Here is a 20,855-nt window from a genome sequence, read left to right as displayed (position 1 = left end):
AAAAATACAGAAATAGGCAGGCAGAGAGAAAATGAGCATGCCGGGGCTCCAGATGTGTGTGCCCCCTTGTGCATCTGGCTTACATGGGTCCTGGGGAGTCGAACCTGGGACCTTTGGCTTTGTAGGCAAGTGCCTTAACTGCTAAGCATTCTCTCCATCCCTATATGTTGGTTTTTTGAGGTAGGGTCTCACTCTAGCCCAAGCTGACCTAGAATTCACTATGTAATCTCAGGCTGGCGTGGAACTCACAGCAATCCTTCTACCTCTGCCCTCTGCTGGGATTGAAGGAGTGTACCACCATGCCCAGCTTTGGCTAGTATATTTTTTTTTGCTTAGTTTTATTTATTTTATTTTTTTGGTTTTTTGAGGTAGGGTCTCACTCTAGCCCAGGCTCACCTGGAATTCACTAGATAATCTCAGGGTGGCCTTGAACTCATGAACTTGCGGTGATCCACCAACCACTGCCTCCCGAGTGCTGGGATTAAAAGTGTGCGCCACACGCCTGGCCTTAGTTTTATTTTTAAGACAGGCTCTCACTATGTATATAGAAGTATTGGTTGGCCCTAATTGGTTGATCCTCTTGCCTCAATCTCCTGCCTACTGGGATTACAATCATGCCCCACTTACTCAGTTTGTCTACTATCCCTTCTTCCTTCTAGGTTTCACTACCATAGATAACCTTGAACATTTTTGCAAGGCATAGCTCTTTACTTTAATTGAATTACTTCCTTGGGATAAATTCCTGGAAAGGAATTTCTAGGCCAGATATGGTTGTCTCAACAACATGGGTTCACACTGCCACATTGCCGTCCAAGAGGTTTGGAATCATTCACAGGCTCTAAATTAGAAATTCTTGGCTTTTAAAGAATGTGGGTTCTGAGGCAGAGAATTGGATCTATCAGGAGCCTCGTGTACACATTTCCCTCTGAGCAGTTCCTGCTGGAGTACTCAGTGTCCCTGGCCCCCAAAAGAGTCTAATGATTCTTTCAGTGCTCCCACAGGCAGAGCTGATTTGCACAAAACAAAAACTTCCCTCTCTTGTTTATATGTTAAGCCAGGCATGTAGAATGTTGTCAGACACAGGCTGTAAAAATCCAACTTAGAAAGAGTTGATATAAAAACAAAAATCTATGTGAGGGCTGGAGAGATGGCTTAACAGTTAAGGCACTTGCCTGTGGAGCCTAAGGACCCGGGTTCAATTCTCCAGTACCCACATAAGCCAGATGCACAAGGTGGCACATGCATCTGGGATTTGTCTGCAGTGGTTAGGGGTCCTGATGTGCCCATTCTCCCTCTCTCTCTAACTCACTCAAAATAAATAAAGATTGAAAAAAAAAAAAACAAAAACAAGCAACAACTATGTGAGTTGATACCTGGAAACTACATGTGACTATCCATAGAGATGATAGTTGCCATTGGGTTAGCCTGAGCAGCCTGTCATTTAACCCAAGTAGATGAACTCATATCTGATAGCTCCAGTTTGTGGATTCCAAAAATGGTCCAAAGGGGAAAAAAGCTTTTAAATTATGTTGGATAAAAAGATATTCGAGGTCACTCTGAGACTACATAGTGAATTCCAGGTCAGCCTGGGCTAGAGTGAAGTCCTACATTGAAAATGAAAAATTGGCCGGGCGTGGTGGCGCACGCCTTTAATCCCAGCACTCGGGAGGCAGAGGTAGGAGGATCGCCGAGAGTTCAAGGCCATCCTGAGACTACATAGTGAATTCCAGGTCAGCCTGAGCCAGAGTGAGACCCTACCTCGAAAAACCAAAAAAAAAAAAAAAAAAAAAAGAAAATGAAAAATTGATTCAGTACCTCAAAGTCCTATGAATGTGAAAGACCAGTATGTCCCTGTAGTCATTTTTATTTTTATTTTTTTAATCTTCAAAATAATTTTTTTATTAACAACTTCCGTGATTATAAAAAAGTATCCCATGGTAATACCCTTCCCCCCCCCCACTCTCCCCTTTGAAACTCCATTCTCTATCGTATCCCCTCCCCATGTCAATACACTTGATCAGTCTCTCTTTTATTTTGATGTCATGATCTTTTCCTCCTATTATGATGGTCTTGTGTAGGTAGTGTCAGGCACTCTGAGGTCATGGATATCCAGTCCATTTTGTGTTTGGGGGGAGCACGTTGTAAGGAGTCCTACCCTTCCTTTGGCTCTTACATTCTTTCTGCCACCTCTTCTGCAATAGACCCTGAGCCTTGGAAGGTGTGATAGAGATATTGTAGTATTGAGCAATCCAGTCACTTCTTTCCAGCACTGTGATGCCTTCTGAGTCATCCCAAGGTTACTGCCACTGAAGAGAGAAGATTTTCTACCAAAAGTGAGAGTAGCATTAATATAAGAGTATGAACATTAAGAGAAGTGCTTACTGGGCAGTTTGATAAGCATAGTATATACATTTAGCCAGACAGCAGCAGATGTTACACCCTTAGGGCTCATGACTACCTGTTTTAAGTTTTCAGTATCAGGGATGTATTCCCTGTCAAGGAGTGGGCCTCAGTCTAATTAGAAGGCAGTTTCCACCATGACAGATATGCTGCAGGTTCATTTGTCCTGGCTGGCCAAATATAAGGTGTGCAGTGTCCACTGTTGAGTATCTTCACTTGTGTTTTCTCTTCCTCCCATTGAACCTGTAGTCATTTTCTATGCGCGTGTCTACCACTCCCTCCCCACAGTTTGCAGTGCCGGGTTTCGAACCCAGGGCCTTGTGCATGCCAGTGTGCCTATTTCATAGACTATATGTAGCCTGTTTGATTGTATAAGTGATAGAGTGATTCAGTGTATGAATGATAGAGCCAGTGATTTCAGTGACCACCAGCTAATAGATTCAGCAGATGGGCCCACACTGAACTTACAATAGTCACTCCCTTTGTCTTCCAGCCACTGTCTATGTCTTCTGAATTTACAGTTCACTTGGGACTTAACCGAACACTCTGGTTCATTGATTCAGGTCAGAACTACTGTTCAGCATATTGTTCCTTAAAGAGCCAACACAATATTTTTTGTTCTTGTAAAATGGGGATTTTCTACCTTAAGAGGCTGGTAAGAGGATTAAATGAGATGAGGCTATGATACTTTCAGTGCACTGAATATCTTCATCAGTGCTGATCCCTTGGGTACAGAAAGCTTACCTTGAGGCCCTCAGGCTGTACTGTACAATTTCTGCCAAGTGCAGGCTTATTTATCTCTTTATAAAATCTGCCCTATGGCAGAGTCAAGACTACGAGGAAAAAGGAGAGGTATGAGGCTGTGACCAGGGCTTAGGGAAGTACTAGTGGAGTCCAGAGCCATAATCTAGTGGAGACTGTGACCTGCCCAGGGTGGACAGACCTGTCCCAGGCCACAAGGAGAGGGTCTGTGGATGCACACTGGGAAGGTTGAGAATGTGTTGCCATGTTGTCAGGTGTGCCACGAAGCCAGATGCATAGGGTGGCACTTTTTTTATGCAATTCTTTTTTTATTTTTTTTAATTAATTAATTAATTTATTTATTTGAGAGTGACAGACACAGAGAGAAAGACAGATAGAGGGAGAGAGAGAACGGGAGAGCCAGGGCTTCCAGCCACTGCAAACGAACTCCAGACGCGTGCGCCCCCTTGTGCATCTGGCTAACGTGGGACCTGGGGAACCGAGCCTTGAACCGGGGTCCTTAGGCTTCACAGGCAAGTGCTTAACCGCTAAGCCATCTCTCCAGCCCACATTTTTTTTTTTTTTTTTTTTTAAGAAAGAGTGCTAAGCCAGGTGTGATGGTGCATGCCTTTAATCCCAGCACTGGGGAGACGGAGGTAGGAGGATCGCCATGAGTTCAAGGCCACCCTGAAACTACAGAGTTAATTCCAGGTCAGCCTGGGCTAGAATGAGACCCTACCTCGAAAAACCAAAAAAATAAAAAATAAAAAGAAAGCGTGCTGATGTAGGGAGAGATAGCTTAGTGGTTGAAGACACTAGCTTACAAAGTTTGACAGCCTGGGTTCAGTTCCCCAGTGCCCACGTAAGCCAAATGCACAAGGTGGCGCATGCATCCAGAGTTTGTTTGCAGTTGCAGGAGGCCCTGGCATGCATTCCCTCTCTCTCATTCTCATTCTTTCACCATTTCTTCCCCAAACTCTGCTGGCAAATAAATTAATATATATAAAAAATATGTACATATATTTAGTTTTTTGAGGTAGTCTCACTGTAACCCAGGCTGATCTGGAATTCACTATATAATCTCAGGGTGGCCTCAAACTCATGGCAATTCTCCTACCTCTGCGTCCCGAGTGCTGGGATTAAAGGCGTGCGTCACCACGCCTGGCAATATATATTTTTTTAAGGTGCTGATGTAGGGTTGGAGAGATGGCTTAACACTTAAGGCGCTTTTCTGGAAAGCCTAAGGACTCATGTTTGACTCCACAGATCCCTGTAAACCAGATGTACAAGGTGATGCAAGTGCCAGGTTGTGCATGCACACAGGGTGGCACACATGTCAGGTTCCATGGCAGTGGCTAGAGGCCCTGGAGTGCCAGTTCTGCCTCTCTCCCCCTCTCCTGCTTGTGGTCTCCCATAAAAAGTGCTGATGTAGTCAAGGCTTGGTTGTAGGAGTACTTGATGCCTCCGCTAGGGCCATGTAGTGTCGAGCTGGGGGAGTTGTTAGTGGGCCCTGAAAACCAGGATTGACTCTTAACTGGAGAAATCCACACCTACATAAACGTTTTAGAACCTTGTGGCAACTCCAGTGCCCCAGTGGGAAGGCAGAAGCTAGAGGATTGGTCTATAAGCTGGTTAGTGTGAAGACTTTGTCAGTGGGAGCCACAGTGCATACAGCCCTAGGCTCCAGCCACCCAGAACACTGTGCTTGTTTGTCCCTTGCTATATGCCAAGTGAGCGAGCATGGGGACAGTTAGTTCTTCACGTGTGTTATTTTCATTAGTTCTCACAGTAGCTTTTTCTTGCTTAATTACCTTGATGAGCACCTTCAGTACAGTGATGAATAGATATGGTATGAGAAGGCATCCTTAGGTTTTATCTTAGGAGGGGAAATGCTCAGATTTTCTTCTAGTAAGAATGATGTTAGCAGTGACACTTTCACAGATGCCATAATCGGGTTAAGGAAATTCCCCTCTGTTTCTAGCTGGTTAAATTCCCTCCCCCCCCCCCCCCCCCCCGAGATAGGGTCTCACTCCAGCCCAGGCTGGCCTCTAACTCATAGTAATCATCCTACCTCTGCCTCCCAAGTGCTGGGATTAAAGAAGTGCACTACCATGCCTGGCTGGTTAAGTGTTTTTATCACTCAAAGATGAGGGGTATTGTTGTCAAGTCCTGTTCTCTGTTGATAACATTATACATGAATTGATTTTTATATACTAAATCTTCCTTGCAGAGCCAGGATAAATATCACTTGGTCATGATATTTGATATGTTGTACTTGTTGCTTGGTTGAGTTTGCCAGTATTTTGTAGCTTTAAAACCTTTTTTTTTTTTTTTTTTTTATTAGAGCAAGCAAGAGAGAGAGTATGGGCATTCCTGGGCCTCTATTCATTGCAAATGGGCTCTGGATGCATGCACCACCAGGTGCCATTTGGCTTTCATGGGTTCTGGGGAATCAAACCTGGCTGGGTCCTTAGGCTTTGCAGGCAAGCTCCTTAACCATTAAGCCATCTCTCCAGCCCTGTTGTTGCTGTTTTAATCATAGGATGTTTGTCTTTAGTTTTCTTTCCTTGTGATACCTTTTTTTGGTTTTAGTGTCAGAATGATATTGCTTCAAAAAATGAGTAGGAAAAGAGAGACTGATTGAGATGGGGAGGGGATATGATGGAGAATGGAATTTCAAAGGGGAAAGTGGGGGAATGGAGGGTACTACTTTGGAATATTTTTTATAATCATAGAAAATGTTAATAAAAATTGAGAAAAAATGAGTAGGGAAGTGTTCCCTCTTCTGGTTTTTGAAAGGCTTTGTGGTATGTTTGTCTTCTTTCTTCTCTGGTAGAATTCACCAGTCAAGCCACTGGGCCTGACCTGTGTGTATGTGTGCGGCAGGAGCTGGTATCATCTGTGTTTTGGCTTTATCTCTGGTATCTTCAGCTACACAGAAAGTTTGGGTTTTTATGTTGAAATTGTGTCTTTTTCTCTATGACTGCAGTTTAGTTTCACAACTGGGAAGGACTCCCTATCCCTAAGTTGCTTCTTTGACATTTTAGTACTTGTCCCTGGTAGTGGCTATTCAGCTAGTGTATGTTGAAGTATCCTTTGTTCTTGTCCTTGGGACCCTTTAAGGTGTCAGAGGTCTTCCAGCCTGTTACAGACCTAGCAGGTATACTCGGGCTGCTAGAGCTGTGGACAGGAAGTGCTGGGGAGTTGGGAGAAAGACAGGAACATTATTGAAAGTGTGTAAGTGCCAAACACTATGATAAGAGTGTATGTACCATTTCACTTACCTCTTATCACTTGAAAGGAAGACATAACCCCATTCTTTATAAGAGGAAATTGGAGCTGGCTTCACGTAAAGTGGTTCTGATATCAGAGAGGTATTTGCCAGAAGTGCATGGCTGGCTAACTGCCCAGATGGTCCATATCGGCATTAGACTTTCTACAGTTTGGTTCTAGATGGAGAGAGAACACTGTATTTGAAATTAGTTTTGCAGGTCCAGAAATTGCATCAGGGCTCCAAACTGACCAAGGCTCTAGCTGACTGAAGGATACAACTCCCTATACACATGTGCTTGAACGCTAAGAGGCTGTTTTACTGGAAGAGCATAACTGCTGTCAAGTCACCACGTGTCGACCACCCCACGTGGAAGACCACAGTTCACTCAGGGAACTGATAAGGTCCCCTAAGTTTGTCAGATCCTGTCAGGCTGGCATGGCTGACAAGTCAAACCCCCCACCATGTCGCAGACCTGCCTCAGGGACTTTCTGGTAGTACCCCGTACAGTTCTTATTCTGTCCTCTTAGTCCTTTATTTATTTTCTTCCTTTCTTTTGTATTTTCTTCTTTGCCATCTAGACATCAAACTTCATTTCATGGTTCCTTACCATCCCTGGCCGACTTAGAAATTCTTGCCTTATTTATTTATTCTCTTTTCATTCTCACTTCCATTTCCCTATTTTGATGTGAAACCACTGATACTCATATTTATCTTAAGACCATTAATTCTTCTCGACTAGAAGGCATATGGTTGTATAGACTTAACCATATTTTTGTCTGTGTAAACACCACTACGTTCAGAATACAAAACAGTTTCCTCACTCTAAAAATTCCCCTTTTCAGTCACATTTACCTCACGCCTGCCTTTAACCCCAGATAACCATCAGTTGGTTGTTTTTGGAGACAGGCATGCATGTGTATATGTGTGTCCATACGTTTGTTAGGTGCATGCCTGTGCTGGGGTATATGTACATGGAGGTTAATGACAGGAGTCTTCCTTAGCCGCTGTCCCCTCTGTCACTGAAATCCAGAGCTCGCTGCTTCTGCTAGTCTGGCTGGCCAGCTTGCCTAGGAGTGCCCTGTTTCTTCCTGCTGAGTGTTAGGAGTACACCGGGCGCCAAACTCCAGTCCTCAGGCTCGGGCGGCCAGTGCTTTATCAGCAGCCAGCTCCCCAGCCTCATGTGTCGTCAGGGCTTGAATATGATAGGCAAGCATGCTACCACTGAGCCACAGCCTTTTAAAAGAAGGATGTCGCCTGTGTGGTTTTGTTCTGTTTTCAGACAAGGTCTCCTTATGTAGCCCAGGCTGGCTGGGAACTCACAGTCCTTTCTCAGATTACAGACATGTGCCGCCATGCCCAGCTGCTCACGAAAATGTCAGTTGTTCCAATAATGCCTTTTATGGCAGAAGGAAGTCAGTGATCATGTGTTCTGTTCTGTTGTCATGTCTCAGTCTGGGATGATTTCATAGAATTTCAGTGCAGTTTATGACAGAGTACAGAGTGCAGCCAAGCAGTTGTATTGTCGAGGACTCTTCAGGTTTCCTTATGATCAGGATTAGGGTTTTTTTTTTTTTTGTTCTTTTTAAAATTTTTATTATTATTATTATTATTTTTAGTTATTTGACAGAGAAAGACCAGAGCCTCCAAACACATGTGCTCCCTTATGTATCTAGCTAACATGGGTCCTGGGGAATCGAACCTGGGTCCTTTGGCTTTGCAGGAAACATCTTAACAGCTAAGCCATCCCTCAATCTATTTATTTATTTGAGAGAGAGAATGGGTGCGCCAGAGCCTGTAGCCATTGCAAATGAACTCCAGACACATGCTCAACATTGTGCATCTGGCTTATGTGGGTCCTGGGAAATTGAACCTGGGTCCTTTGGCTTGCAGGCAAGTGCCTTAACGGCTAAGCCATCTCTCCAGCCCTGTTTTTTTTTTTAATTAATTAATTTTTATTAACACCTTACATGATTGTAAATAACATCCTATGGTAATACCCTCCCCCCCCCACTTTGAAACTCCATTCTCCATCATATCCCCTCCCCATCTCAATCAGTCTCTCTTTTAATTTTGATGTCGTGATCTTTTCCTCCTCGTATGATGGTCTTGTGTAGGTAGTGTCAGGCATTGTGAGGTCGTGGATATCCAGGCCATTTTGTTTCTGGAGGAGCATGTTGTAAGGAGTCCTAACCTTCCTTTGGCTCTTACATTCTTTCCACCACCTTTTCCACAATAGACCCTGATCCTTGGAAGGTGTGATAGAGATACTGCAGTGCTGAGTACTCCTCTGTCACTTCTTCCCAGCACCGTGATGCCTTCTGAGTCATCCCAAGGTCACTGCCATCTGAAAAGAGAAGGTTCTCTACCAAAAATTAGAGTAGCATTAATATATGGGCATGGACATTAAGAGAAGTGCTTATTGGGCATTTTGATGAGCATAGTATATATATTTAGCCAGACAGCAGCAGACATTGCACCTCTAGGGCTGTAATGTTTTGGGGGCATCAGGGACCTCCCTGGCCAACAACTCACTAGAAGGTGTTCCATCCCTGGCACTGAAAATTTTCTAGTAACAATCTATGGCTTCTGGGTGTTCCATTGTCCAAAAACATAGGTTTCCATATGATTTATTTATATCCTCTTAGATTTTTTTTTTTTAATTTGAGAGAGGGAGAGAGAGAGAGAAAGAGAATTGGCGCTCCAGGGCTTTCAGCCACTGCAAATGAACTCCAGACACATGTGCCACCTTCTGCATCTGGCTACCGTGGGTCCTGGGGAATCGAGCCTGGCCTGTCACATGGTGCTTCTGGAAGTCTTTTCTGAGAGATGGTTCAGTGATTAAAGTTAATTGCTTGCAAAGCCTGCAAGCTTGGGTTCTATCACCCAGTACCCACATAAAGCCAGATGAACAAAGTGGTGCATGTGTCTCGAGTTCATTTGCAGTAGTAACAAGAGGCCCTGCCATACCTATTCTCCTTCCCCCCTCAATAAGTAAAATAGTTTTTAAAAAAGATTGAGATTTGGCCTTATTTTCTCAAGGAATGAACACCATTGGGTAAAGAGCTTGTTTGGTGAAGAAATAACAACATTTTCATTAGGAGATAGACCATCTAGTGCCACAAAGTCCAATTATATAGGACTGTAGCCTGGAAACCACCCTACCCCCCAGGTAGGGTCTCACTCTAGTCCAGGCTAACCTGGAATTCACTATGTAGTCTCAGGCTGGCCTTGAACTCACAGCAGTTCTGCCTCTGCCTCCTGAGTGCTAGGATTAAAGGTGTGCCCAGCTTAATTTTTTTTTTTTTTTCTGTTTGTCAAGGTAGGGTCTCCTAGCCTGTGCTGATCTGGAATTCACTATGTAGTCTCAGGGTGGCCTTGAACTCATGGCAATACTCCTATCTCTGCCTCCTGAGTGCCAGGATTAAAGGTGTGTGCTGCCATGCCCGGCTTAAATTTTTTTTTTTTTTTAATTGAGGGGATGTTTGGGTTGTGCCTGCAGTTAATGAATCAAATATTATATCTGGGAGCAAAAGATATTCTTAGAGCGTAGAAATGCGTGATTTTGCTCCTACTTCAGTTGCAGATGTGTGTAGTTCAGACAAAACCTCAGATTCTAAAATATCAAAGCAACGTGGCTTCCGGGTCTGTAAGCTTAGTTTGTAAACTGGGTTGGGAGCCATCCACAGCATAGAAATGGATGGGAGGCAACTCCTGCCCCTAAAAAGATGCTAATGGTAGAGGCCTGCAGGTAGAAGGGCATGCTCCCCCTCCCCCCAGCTCCAAGGCAGGCCTGGAAAGGTGTTTGGCTGTGGAGCTTGGGGGAAGTTTTGAAGAAAGGGGGGAGGGAATGTGTGTGTGTGTGTGTGTGTGTGTGTGTGTGTGTGTATATATATATATATATATATATATATATATATATACATTTTTTTTATTTTTGAGGTAGGGTCTCACTCTAGCCCAGGCTCACCTGAGATTCACTACGTAGTCTCAGGGTGGCCTCAGACTCAAGGCAGTCCTCCTGCCTCTGCCTCCTGAGTGATGGGATTAAAGGCTTGTCCCACCACACCCGGCAAAAGGATAATATTTGATGGCAATTTTAAAAGACCTTGCCAGGCATGGTGGTGCAGACCTTTAATCCTGGCACAGAGGAGGCAGAGGTAGGTGGATTGCCATGAGGTCAGCCTTAGACTACACAGTGAATTCCAGGTCAGCGTGGGCTAGAGTGAGACCATTCCTCAAAACAAACAAACTAACAAACAAACAAACAAACAGAAAAGAATGTTCCCATTTTTATAAAAGTTTTCAAGGTGGCTTAAAAACAAGTGCCATAAAAAGGACCAACTTGAATAAATTAAAATCAGGGAAAAAGAATAGAAATGTAGAAAGTGAAGACTGAGGAAGATCATGGGTCCCCACATGGTGTTTACCATCTTACTTTTTGCAAAAATCCCAAGGGAAGCATTCTCTCTCACACATTGTCAGAAGATAAGTGTTTTCAGGTACTCCCACTGGACTACATCCCAGCCTCCCAATTTTGGTTTGTTTTTTTCGAGGTAGGGTCTCACTCTAGCCCAGGCTGACCTGGATTCACTATGGAGTCTCAGGGTGGCCTCCAACTCAATGGCAATCCTCCTACCTCTGCCTCCCAAGTGCTCAGATTAAAGGCCTGCACTACCATGTCTGGCTGTTGTCGTTTGTAATATGCTATATATTTATTTGAGCAACTACAAGGGAGAGAGAGAGAAAGAGAGAGAATGGATATGCCAGGGTTTCTAGCCACTGCACTCAAACCCCAGAGGCATGTGCCAACTTGGGCATCTGGCTTATGTGGGTACTGGCAAATTGAACCTGGGTCCTTAGACTTTGCAGGCAAGTGTCTTTACCACTAAGCTGTCTCTCCAGCCCTGTTGTTTTGTTTTGTTTGTACCTCATATTTAAAGAGCCTTGCTAGAGCAAAAGGGAGTTAGTGGTATAGTTAATGAATAAGCCTCTAAACTCGCGTTTTCCAAAATAAACTCCAGAGATCTGTATTAACATTACCTAGAGTGCTGGGGCTGACCACAAATTCAGTGGTCAAGCTTAGCATGAATGGGGCACTGGTTTTAATCCTCAGTATAAACAAAACAAACCAAGAACCCAAGTTAGAAATGGTGGCAAGAGGATCAGGAGATGAAGGTCATCCTTAGTAGCATAGTGAATTTGAGGCCAGTATGGGTTATATGAGACCCTATCTCAAACAAAATTATAAAACAAAAATTAAGCAAACAAACCAACCCTAGAGAGCATTTTAAGATGCAGCTTCCTGAGCCTCAGTCTAATCAGAATAGGACCCAGGAATCTGCAGTTTTCCGCATTTTTCCACATGATTCTTCTTGTACTACACAGTTCAAGGGCAGTTGATAGAAACCACTAACATTTTAAGAGCCAAGTAGCATATTTGTAATGACATAGCAACGTGTCAGTTTGCGAAGTGGCAGTTTCACTGGGACTGGTGGCTTGTGCTAGTCAGGCCACTTTCTGGTCATATTTTGTAAGATTACAAAGTGAGGCAGTGTGGGCACCTGCCAGGGCTGCCCTTAGCACAAGGTCCATGGAGCACCAGCTGGCCCCTCTGTGACAGGTACGGCTTTCTGCTTGGCCTCCCGGCCTTGCTTTGTACATCTGCTTAGGCAGCTTTTTTATTTGGGGGGAAATACTTTGTTTTTCTCTGTCGACAAATGTAGGCTTCAAAGCCAGGTGTGGTGGTGCATGCCTTTAATCCCAGCACTAGGGAGGCAGAGGTAGGAGGATCGCCATGATTTTGAGGCCACCCTGAGGCTCCATAGTGAATCCAGGTCAGCTTGGGCTAGAGTGAGACCCTACCTTGAAAAACCAAAAATAAATAAATAAATAAAAGTAGGCTTCCTACACCACAAATCTGTTTCCTGTTGAAAAAGTGATTCTTTCCCCAGGGTCTAACGGTAGCATGGCAGGGAGTTGGCAGAAAGAACAGTGGGTGTGGACTTGTGTTCTGTGTATGCCCAGACATACCACATTGGCAGTAGGAATAGATAATTCTTGTTTTCAGGCTGGGGAGATGGCTCAGCAGCTAAAGGTACTTGCTTGCAAAGCCTGGCAGCCCTGTGCTATTTCCTGGAACCCACGTAAAGCCAGGTGCACTAAGTGGAGCAAGTGTCTGGAGTTTGTTTGCAGTGGCAGGAAGCCCTGATATGCATGTACCATCTCTCTCATAAATAAGTAAATAAATTTTTAGAAAAGGATTTTCTTGCACCCAGGTGTGGTGGTGCACGCCCTTAATCCCAGCACTTGGGAGGCAGAGGTAGAGGATCGCTAGAAGTCCGAGGCCCCCTGAGACTCCATAGTGAATTCCAGGTCAGCCTGGGCTAGAGTGAGACCCTACATTAAAAAAAAAAAAATGATATCCTTGTTTGTTTGTTTTGGTTTTTCGATATTCTTGTTTTTTATGCTAAGCTTGGGGCAAATGCTTATGTACTTCTAGCACTTGTGAGGGTGGAGGCAGTGATTGAGTCCAAGGTCATCCGCAGGCACATAGTGGCAAGGCCAACCCGGGTTACATGAAACCCTGAGTCAAAACAACGCAAGAAAAAAAAAAGAAAGTATTATCTGAAAAGTTTACTTTGGAAGATACTTCTTTGTTGGGGATCACCTTTCCTTGGGTTATAGTTCAAATTATTTTTAGTTCAACTTTAAAGATATGTCCAAAGATATAATGAGATGCCATGAACATATGAGTTAAGTAAATCATTCTCAGTACCTTTGAAGTTTAAACTCCAGAGAAGTGGTTAATATGGGAATTGAGGTTCCATTGTGATGTTCTTCCATCAAGTTTTTGCTGCAGTGTTAGCAGAGAAGCAGGAAGAACAGCCGTGCAGCTCACTTGGCTAAGGTTTTGTGTGCTGTGTCCGTGGCAGAAGGAGTTGACTGGTGAGTGGATGCAGATCTGTGTGATGAATCCTCCCCAAGAGGAGCTGAGGAGCCCAGTTGAGGCAGCTGCTTTCCTACAAAACTGTCCTTGACTCTTTCCTACCTTGGAGTTGTCTTCCCTTCTTTGCTGCCAGTTTTATCCTGGTCATATGCACTACCACGGTTTACTTGGCTGGTCTCCCTGTCCTGCTGGGGACGAAGGCCACTCCTTAAGCTACCCGCGCCCCCCCCCCCCGCATGTTTGAGTGGATTTGGTGCGTGACTGCTTAGGATAAGTGGATGAACAGTAAGAACCAAGCTCGAGTGCTTGGGAAGGCTTCCTCCAGAAGGTGATGTCATAGTCATAGAACACGTTTAGAGACCTTGTCCTCTTCCCCAAAGGACTGAAGAGGTTTTGGGGGAACCCCATGCATATGAGACTGTGCTCTCCTTTCTAGTGTAAAGGATCCCCAGTGTGGCATCATGAGTTCACAGACGCACTGCCAGCGAGTCTTGTCATGTCCTGGCCTGCCATGCCCCATCCTGTCTGACCTCCCTTTTCACCCCCTTCCTCCCCTCCCCATTTCTTCTCTTTTTTTTTGGGGGGGGTGTATGGGGAGCTCAGCCTGTTCTTGACCTCCTAATAGCCTTCTGCCTATACCTCCTAAGTGCTGGGATTACAGGCTTGGCAAACCAGGTTCAGTTTAGCAGCAAGTTTCCCCCAAACGTAGATTTTTTTTTTAATTTGTTTTGTTTTATAAGATAAGATCTTGCTTTAGTCCAGGCTGACCTAGAATTTACTATGTAGTCTCTGGCTGGCCTTGAATTTACAGCAATCCTCCTACCTCAGCCTCCCAAGTGCTGGGATTAAACGTGTGCATCACCATGCCCAGCCTAAGTGTAGAAATTTGGTGGCTAATTTCCACTGTCACCTGGCCTTTCACGTGCCCCTGGAACAGCACATAGTAGGAGAGAAGGCTTGAAGAGGAGCTAAGTGATGCACTGTCATGTCAGATCTGAGACCTGATCCAGGAAGACATGCCCGCATCCCAGTTTATAGAAGCTGCCTAGTTGCACCTGCTCCCAAAGGTTGGAATTTTTGTTTGTTTATTTATTTGCAAGCTTTAAAGAAGAAAGAGAATATGGGTGTGCCAGGGCCTCCATCCATTGCAAACAAACTCCAGATGCATGTGACACTTTGTGCATCTGGCTTTACATGGGTGCTGGGGAATTGAACTCTGGTCATTAGACTCTGCAGGCCTTAGCCACTGAGCTGTCTCTTCAGCCCAAAGGTTGGAAGTTCTTGCTAAGGAAGTTTTCAAAAGAAATTTAGAGCCTGCCCCATGGCTTTCAAAGAAGGATTTAAAATAAATCAATCAATCAAAATTCATCATGATTATTTTGTAAAATGAAGGGCCCTTGAACAGTTCAACAGGAATCACGTAATCTTGGAAGAAAGGGCATTCTTCTGTATTACGTTAGCTTTGTGAAAACACCTACATGGTTCTATCATCTCTCTCTGTCTAGTGAAACTTTGTCACAATCCAACAACAGGCTAAGGATTATGTTCTGAACCACTCATTGGCCTATCAGTTGGAAAGCAGTGAATTGGATGTTCCAGCCTGTTTTGCTGAGGATAGGGGACTGAACCAGTGGCCCAGCCAGCACAAAGGCAAGGCAGGAGCCTGAGCTGAGGTTGGCTTAGATTAACAAAGCTTTTGATAGAGAGGCCTACGTGTGTTGGAGCTTGCCATGCTAGGCAAAGGAGTAGTGGAATTTGTCTGAGTTGAGCTCACACATTGAAGTTATTGAGCGACTTACACGCAAGGCCACGACCTAGACTCCCAGCCGAGAGACCCACGTGGCGGAGCTTGAGCTGGGGGAGCTGAGGACAGCTCACATCTGCTCATCTGCTTATGTAACCCTGCTTGCCCGCTCTCAGAGCCAAGAAAAAACAAGCCAGCCCAGCGGGGCTGAGGGCCTGTGGTAGCACACGCCATGCGCCACACAGCAAGGGTGCCTTGGCTCATTTGAGGATTATCACAAAGCCCATAGGCCCGTCCTTCCGCCTGTTCCTCTTCTTGTAGCCCCAGCAGTGGCTCTGAGAACCGGTAGCAGGTCTGCACGTTTCTGAACACTGTTGTTCCTCGGCCTTGTAGAATCTGGGCTTTCTGGGTTATCTCAGTTGTAGATCTAGGTGTGCAGTGGACTTAGTACCTGTGGAGTAGCAGGAGGTGTGTAGAGCACCAAGGCCCCCTCAGTGACCCTGGACCCGAGAAGGCATTCAACTCCAGGCTTGGTGCTCTTGTGTGCTCTGCAGTCTTGGCCGGGTGAATGGCAGGATTCCCAGAGTTGGGGTATGAGGAGAGAGAAAGAGAGAGGGTGGGGGGAAGCATTGCTGCATGGGACAGGGAGGGTGAATTGGGGGTCAGGTACCCACAGTATGTAAGAAGAATGACGGGGGGCTGTGAGGGCTGCACAGGTAAGTAGGAGTGTGGGAAGAGACGGTGGGGGCTGAAGCTCTGTGTGGCGCCACTGGGAGAGTGTGTTCCTTAGCCAGCTATAAACCAGCCAGAGGCTGGAGGGACGGCTTTGTGGTTAAGGCATGTGCCTACAAAGCCAAAGGAACCTGGTGTGATTCCCCAGGACCCACGTTAGCCAGATGCACAAAAAAGCGCATGTGTCTGGAGTTCGTTTGCAGTGGCTGGAGGCCCTGGCATACCCATTCTCTCTCTCCCCCTCTTTCTCTATCAAATAAATAAATAAAAGAAATAAACCAGTTGCAGTTTTCATTTAGGTTGTGTCACATGCTCAGCGGGAGCTCTGGAAAGAACAGTCTTGTCTAGTATTCGTACTTTCCTGAAATCACACTTCTTGGGTTGGCACATAACTTGGCTCTCAGTTGGTACTCAGAGAGAATTGATAGACACAAATTGAAAATAATGACATATCTCAGGGAGAATCTACATTAAATAGACATTTCAGAAAAGGCTCTGGTTTTATACTTGGAAGGCTCCCACAGATGGTCAGTTTGCTGTTAATACTTCCTATCTCCGTGTGTGTATGAGAGAGAGAAGAGAGGCAAAAGAGATGGGGAGAGAGAATAGAAGGCTGTCCACCTAGGTATGAATTCCCATACTGGCTGGACAACCGGGCCTGTTGAAATAACCCTGGAGGAGAAGCAGAGGAAGATAAGGTGGGCTTGAATAAATTTATTTGGGGCAGATTGAATTTAAGCTGTACCTGGCACATAGCTAAACACACCCTGCTGGCTGTGGGGTCAGGAGGAAGGTAAGGGATAGAGGCAGAGTTTTGGGAACTGTCATTGCCTCAAGCAGAGAGCTGAGCAAAAGCAAGAAGGGAGAATGTCTAAGAAGACTGAGGGAGGGCTGCAGAGATGGTTTAATGGTTAAGGCACTTGCCTGCAAAGCCAAAGGACCTCAGCTCATTTCCCCAAATACCCACGTAAAGCCAGATGCACAAGGTGGCACATGTGTCTGGAGTTGGTTTGCAGCTGCTGGAGGCCCTGACATGCGCGCATGCACTCTTTCTGTGCCTCTTTCCCTCCGTCTCATGTAAATACATTAAAATGGAGAAAGAAAAGATTGGGGAGAGAATGCAGTGAAGCTAGACATCAAGGAGTAGCTGGTAGTAAGGTAGGAGAGGCCGTAAGTGACTTTGGTGCTCGGAACTCAAGGCTTCCTTCTACCTTGTCAGCCAAGCCACTCATTTCCTTCTGTCTGCTTGTCATTTGTGCCCTCTTGGGACAGGGAAGATGAGAGCAAGAATTTTCCGAAGATTTTGGTTTAGGTTACTGTACTCTCTCTCTCTTTTTTTTTTTTTTTTTTTTTTTTTTTTTCAAGGTACAGTTTGGCTTTAGTCCAGGCTGACCTAGAATTCCCTATGTAGTCTCAGGCTGGCCTCGATCTCTTGATGATCCTCCTACCTCTGCCTCCCGAGTGCTGGGATTAAAGGCGTGCACCACCATGTGACGCCTTACCTTACATCCAGCCCAGTCTGTCGTTTACAAGTGAGGAGACAGGTATCCTGAAAGTGGATATGATTTGTCCAAGGATCACCCAGCAAGTGACTGGTGCAGTTAGACGAAGGTCCAGACTTCCTTTCTGTGTCTGGGACTCTTTATCTCACCACCATTCTGTAACTCCTGCAGGGAAACAGGAGGACACTTTCCAGCCTGCAGGTGTCTGCTGCAGACAGGCCGGGAGGGCCACATGGGGATTCCTGTCTCCTGGGTTGGTTTCAAAAAGCATGAGCAAGTTGGTAGTGTGGCAGGCCAGATGTCTCTCGGGTTCCTGTTAACAGTTATTTTTATTTAGCAGTGGGGTGGGGTCCTCTGAAGAGAGAAGAGTGCAGTGATGAGTCATGAGTTCACTGGACCAGGAGGCTTCCCAGAGGCCTTTGTTCAGGGCTTGGGAGTTGAGCGCCCCAGGCTCGGTGGACTTTGTGGGGAAGGGTGGATATAGTGGGAATCCCTAAGGACTCTGCTTGCTCAAAAGTTCCAGAGCTATTCACCCCTGTGCCATCAGCTTCCTGTTGCCCAACTTGCACAGTAAGGATCATCTGGGCTCCTTGATAATTATTCACTTAGGTCCCTCTCAAGGTCTGTTACTTTGGACTGCTCTGGGAGGGCCCTGAGGTTCTGTATTTATGCCAGTTACTTATGTAAGGTTCTGGAGTGACCACGACCACACAGACCACTCTGAGCCAAAGATGAAAGCTTTTATTCAGTGTGTGTGTGTGGGGGGGTGCGGGGCAGGAACTGCCAGGGCTGACTCACAAGAGAGGAGCACAGCCAACCTGAGTTTTCAGGTAGAGGGCTTTACAAGGTTTTTTTAGTGGGGGGGGGGAGGGAATTCCCACGGGATTATTTTTTTATAATCATGAAAGATGCTAATAAAAATTAAAAATTTTTAAAAATAAAAAATAATAAGGCTTTTTCAGTTGGGAGAAGGTGAGGAAGGAAAAAGAATTTGTTAAGTTGAATAGAGAACTTCCTTTGGGGAGCTCATTACATTAATCATTTAAAATAGATAGTGTGTGACGCCAGAACAGTGACCTTGTGACTTAGTAGATAAGGGGCCTGGAAACCATGACCTGCGGCATTATTATTAGGTGAGGAGGGGATAAGGACTGGGTGGTTTCCCGAAGAATGTGGATAATCCACTTTCCTATGTCACCATTCTGCTGACCTTGGTGACTCCATCTTGGGAGCCTGTCCTGACTAACAACTTCTAAGGAGTTTCATGATAGGATTGGGATAGACTAGTCCATGTAGACCAGTAGATTCATCCCCAGCCATGGTGCCTCTTCATCTGAGGGCATCCTGAGAGGTTGGAGCAGGCTTAGCACAGTCATGTAAAAAACTGTTCTCCAGCCCCTGACCTCCAAGACGGAGGCCATAGCAGGGAAGGAAGGACAGCTCTTAGGGTTTTGAGACTCTCCTTCCCTTCGGAGAGGAGGGGTCCTAATGTCTGAGTGTGGTCATCAAGACACTGAAAGAATGAAGCTCGATTGAGACCTGTAGCAGACAGCTTCAGGCTTGCTGAGATGAACTTCCAGACCAGGCACAGTTATGAAGGAAGGGATATTTATTGAAGCTTACAGATCCAGGGGAAGTTCCATGATGGCAGAAGTGCCAAGCAGAGAGAAGCCACAAGCCCCAAAGCCAAAAAGCCACACAGCACACTTCAGAACTCCAGGTGGAACTAGGTAGTTTGCATATTTTTAGATTGGAATTTCAAACCCATCACCACACCTTAGGACTCAACTGCCCAGTGACACCTCCTCCAGCCAAGTGGCTGCAGATGCAAGCTACAAGCTAATAAAACACAGAATATGAGCCAGGTGTGGTGGCGCATACCTTTAATCCCAGCACTCAAGAGGCAGAGGTAGGAGGATCGCCCTGAGTTCTAGGCCAGCCTGAGACTACATAGTGAAGTCCAGGTCAGCCTAAGCTAGCGTGCCACCTCAAAAAAAAAAAAAAAAAAGAATATATTGGAGGCCATCTATTCAAACTACCACAAGGTCTATCTATCTCTCAGTGCAAAAGTTAGCTTGTGGGTTTAAGGAGAATAAGAAAGGAAAGGCCTTTCTGGCAAAGGAAATAGGCATGGCTTGTAGACATGGGGAGAGGGAAGACAGCTGACCGGAGAGCCCTGTCCAGTTCAGCCTTACACAAAGGCCACACAGCCTAAGAGTCAATGGCGGCTTTTATGAGGAGGGTTAAGGGATCAAAGTTGAATCTTAGAAGAAAATGAATTCATGGGAACAGGTCTAGTTACGAAGGAAGAGTACAAAGGTGTGAGGAATGTTCTGGAAAAGGAAGAAGAGGTGGCAGCTGCTGAGCAGTACCTGCTGCCAGGCAGGAGGAGCAGGCCCACAGCTTCCTTTGCTCAGGCCAGTGTCATTTCAGGAGGATGAGTGCTCCCTGGCCATATGAGCTACACCTTTTTTGTTTGTTTTTTGGTTTTCATGGTAGGGTCTCACTCTAGCCCATGCTGACCTGGAATCCACTATATAGCCTCAGGCTGGCCTCACAGTGATCCTCCTACCTCTGAGTGCTGGGATTAAAGGTGTGTGCCACCATGCCCAGCAAGCTACACGTTTTTTAATAAATAGGGCAGACTGGGGCCTGCACAGCGAAGTCTGAGAAAATGGTTCTCACTGATATGCTTCAGGTGAACTTTGATCTGAGATTGTGGTTAGCATTATCACCTGTTTTGTCCCTGCCTTTGTTCTAGTGGCTAGGAGGCTTTCCCAGGGAAACTGGTACAGATACCATGACGGCTCCACAAATGACAAAATTGCTTCAGTGATAGTGTGTTAATAAAGTCAAAGAGGTTTATTGACTGCGTAGTTCTCAGAGTCTTTGGTGTGTGTCAGTTACAAAAGCAGGATTCAGTATGATGTGGCCAGGGCATAGTTTCTGCACTGAGCCTCTTGCTGAGTCTCTTGTTTCCTGGAACCCATTTTGAGGAAGTCTGAAGTACAGGGAGTACTGCAAGCCTGCTTTTCTACTGATTCTCAGATTCTCATGTATGTCACCCATGGCTCATCCGTTTCCCTCCACACCTAACCTGCCACCAACTCAAATCTACCATCTGTCTCTTCAATCTTTTGAGGCAAGAGCTCTTTGACTGCCACATTTTACTGTTTTGGGTCCATGCTCTTCTAGCACAAAAATTTCTGACTCTCTGTCTCTCCACATGCTTCTGCTTTATCACCAACTGTGACTAAGCATGGTTTGATGTTCTTTCCTTAAGTTCTTTTTCTTTCCTCTCCTCCTCTGGGGTCTCATTGCCTCCAGCCTTCCCCATTGAGTTTGGTTCACCTCCATGTTGGGTCCCTTCTGCTCTCCATTACCTTCAGATTTGAAGCTCATTTTCTCCACACTGAACACAGGACACCCCAGTTAGGATAGGTTCAGAGAGCCATGTCAGTCTATTGTCCAAAACCTCAGAACTTCCAAGGAAGTGCATTCTCATCTGTACTCAGT

At 45.5% G+C, this 20,855-nt stretch overlaps 1 protein-coding gene across 2 annotated transcripts in view; it reads left to right on the top strand.

Moving 5' to 3' along the window:
* B4galt1 (beta-1,4-galactosyltransferase 1) overlaps positions 1 to 20,855 on the top strand; it is a 58,147-nt gene that overhangs the window by 14,058 nt on the left and 23,234 nt on the right. The gene's annotated exons all lie outside the window — the stretch shown is intronic.

Source organism: Jaculus jaculus, chromosome 1 (assembly GCF_020740685.1).
Source record: "Jaculus jaculus isolate mJacJac1 chromosome 1, mJacJac1.mat.Y.cur, whole genome shotgun sequence".
In the NCBI taxonomy this organism is placed as follows: Eukaryota; Metazoa; Chordata; class Mammalia; order Rodentia; family Dipodidae; genus Jaculus; species Jaculus jaculus.
Note: the sequence above shows the minus strand (reverse complement) of the source record. Positions and strands in the feature narration are given on the sequence as shown.